This window comes from Amblyomma americanum, chromosome 11 (genome assembly GCF_052857255.1).
Source record: "Amblyomma americanum isolate KBUSLIRL-KWMA chromosome 11, ASM5285725v1, whole genome shotgun sequence".
NCBI classification, from domain to species: domain Eukaryota; kingdom Metazoa; phylum Arthropoda; class Arachnida; order Ixodida; family Ixodidae; genus Amblyomma; species Amblyomma americanum.
Genome location: NC_135507.1, coordinates 39,727,039 through 39,730,053, shown reverse-complemented (window position 1 = coordinate 39,730,053; position 3,015 = coordinate 39,727,039). Strand labels below are relative to the sequence as shown.

Here is a 3,015-nt window from a genome sequence, read left to right as displayed (position 1 = left end):
AGCAATCCCCCCCACTCAACCCCACCTCAGTGTTTTACTATTTCTTACGGGAATTGACTTGGTCTAGAAGAAAAAAGCTAAGAATGGTTTATCTCGTCTTCAAACATTACCTTCCTATCTTTTTTATTACAGTAACCACATCCTTCGTCACTGTTGTCACTAATATCTGAGGGAATCAGAGCAGATTGATTAACTTCACGTAGCAAGGTACACGATTCGAATGATTGCTTGCCTTCGTAACATCTTTTTTTATTTTTATTTTTCCGCATGTCGTAACTCTCTGTGTTGTTTTCAGTTTAACTGTCATCTTCATGTTCTCCACCGCCATTATTTTCGCAAAATAAATGTTTTTATCATTGATATTTACGCGCCATCATATATTGAGGAAACTGTTTTCCTTGTCCCGTTCTGCTCATTCCTCCTTTCTATCTTTGTCTTTTTGTGACTAGTTTTTATCCAAATGCCCTCGTCTTGTTTCTGCCGATTTGTTTTTCTGAAACAAAAAACGTTTTCGCTGGATCCTCTCCCCTTGCCCTAATTACTTGTTTCAAGCCCCTTCTTGTTCTTCACTTTGGTTTCAATCACGGAGTGTTGTTGCTCGCAATGAAACTACTAAGGATAACTTTCCTTCAGCGTGGGTAACCTGAGCCCAACTCATATACTATAGTGGTAATCGACAGGTCTGATTTCATACTCTGAGATTTTTCTTGATGTGGTTATTCAACAGGCACCGTCTCACGAATAAAATATTTTTGTTCGACGAAAATTTATGGCTTTAAAACTTATCTCAGTGGCGTGATGTTAATCGTCTAGGATTTAACGCGAAACTAAAAGTGTGTTTCCTGTAATCACCCGCCGCAGTGGCTCAGTGGTTAAGGCGCTCGGCTACTGATCTTGAGTTCCCGGATTCGAACCCGACCGCGGCGGCTGCGTTTTTATGGAGGAAAAGCGCTAAGGCGCCCGTGTGCTCTGCGATGTCAGTGTACGTTAAAGATCCCCAGGTGGTCGAAATTATTCCGGAGCCCTCCACTAGGGCACCTCTTTCTTCCTTTCTTCGTTCACTCCCTCCTTTCCCCTTCTCTTACGGCGCGGTTCAGGTGTCCAACGATATATGAGACAGATACTGCGCCATGTCCTTCAATCAAAAACCAATTATTATTATTATTATTATTATTATTTCCTCTAATCAAAAATCAGACCATGTATGCACGTCAAAATTTCAGATGCAGAGTTTAAAAGGAGTATCCTGTAATAGTTTTCTAGAGGTGAAATTTTATGCAAACCACCATTTGACTCCTCATGTCCATTCCGAAAAAATGCGTCTCAAAAAACGTGTTCAAGATTCATTGGATTTTATCTACTAACAAATATGTGCCTTCAAACACCAAAAACGGTCATGTGTTGAGCAATTAAGCCTTCTTTTGCCAATGAATTTACGTAACAATTTACCTAGATATCAAAATATACAATGCTTTCTGTGCTTTGAAGCATGAACTCTAGTATAATTTCGCACAGCACTCCTTCCCGAGACCTTTAATACGAACCAGTTATAGTACACAACAAATTAGCAGCTTTTTCGCTAACTGCGTAAACTTTTCCTCTCCAATCAATAAAATTATAGCGTGCTACCCGTCTCTGCATAATGCAGGAATACAGCTAAATTTTGCGTTTTGCATAACTTGTAATCAGTCCTCTACGTTTATGTACAGTGCCGGTGCCTGTTGCATCCGGCGTGTTGAAGGCAGCGTCTTGTCATCAGTCTATTTCTGTATTAGGCTCCCGTCGTCGCCTTTCGCGGCGTCGTTGCTGTTTGCTTTATGAGCGACCACATTTCGACCACATGAGGATTTTTAACGCGCACTGACATCGCACCGCACACGGGCTCGTTTGCCTTTCGCCTATGCTGAGCAATTTTCAGACAAAAGCGTCCGATGTAATTGATATGAAGAAAAGTAAAACTCAACTCGCTCAACGCGCCAAGCATGAACCCGAGTACTAAAAGCTCTAAAGCACTGGAACAAGCGTTCGTACTCGGCGAACGACGAGTTATAAAATGAGCTCTGATAGAAATCTAGCCTTGATACATAATACATAGGGCACTATGATGATTAAGAAGCACATATCATGAGTGCGGTGTGTATATATATATTTCTTTACTCATGCTGTGTGGCTTCTTCTATCCCACCTTCGAATATATGGCCACAATATCTGCACACGCTCTCTGGCCTCCTTGCTCACTTTGTGCGTGTCTTACTAACTTTTTTTTGCCGTTTTACCTCTGTTTTAAACAGTCGCAAATAAGGCCGTGGCACCCAGTATTTAGCTGGGCGGTTTTTGGCAGCTATTGCTCAATGCACAGGCCATTTTCTATAGCCCATTTATGCTTTTATACCAGTATATATTGCTGCAACCCATGCTCGTCCTATTCCACTCCTTGCTCAGAACGTAATATTTCTGAGACTATAACGTCCCCTTTCCCTCACTCGTTTTTAAACTGTTCCGTACGCAAGTGAGAAGGACTTTACATTCCTTGTCAAATGTTTAGGGGAATCCCCAAGGTTGTGTAGATTTGTAAAAATGGAGTAATTGCTCATTGGCATCCACCCGAGCGCAGTTATACGGCTACAAAGGAAAGCTATAGAACTTCCTCAGAAACTTCGTAGTCAAAGAAATATTCGTCCTGGTCCGGGGTTCGAACCCGGGACCACCGCTTCACCGGAGCAGTCGCTCTACCAGCTGAGCTAACCGGGACGGCAAGCTAATGGTAGGGCGAGAGAGAATTGATCAATAACTCGAAGCGGGAACAGCGTTGCTCTTACGGAATTTACATTCCCTGTGATATTCTAATGACAGCCACACCAGCAATTTCTTATTGTCGTGATGTCGTCGACAAGTATTGAGCACGTATTAGAACAAAGAGGAAAAAGTGAACAAAAGGTTAAACAAAGTCAAGGCAAGACATTCAGCACGGCTGGGTTGCAGCTTCGCTTGCAGGTGGGAAAATACATGCCGACG

The 3,015-nt window shown here is 42.4% G+C and overlaps 1 non-coding gene across 1 annotated transcript; it reads right to left on the bottom strand.

The window, feature by feature from the left end:
- Nucleotides 1-2,677: 2,677 nt before the first annotated feature.
- Nucleotides 2,678-2,751, bottom strand: TRNAT-GGU (transfer RNA threonine (anticodon GGU)). Its single transcript has one exon. It is a non-coding gene; the product is annotated as a tRNA-Thr (tRNA).
- Nucleotides 2,752-3,015: the final 264 nt, after the last annotated feature.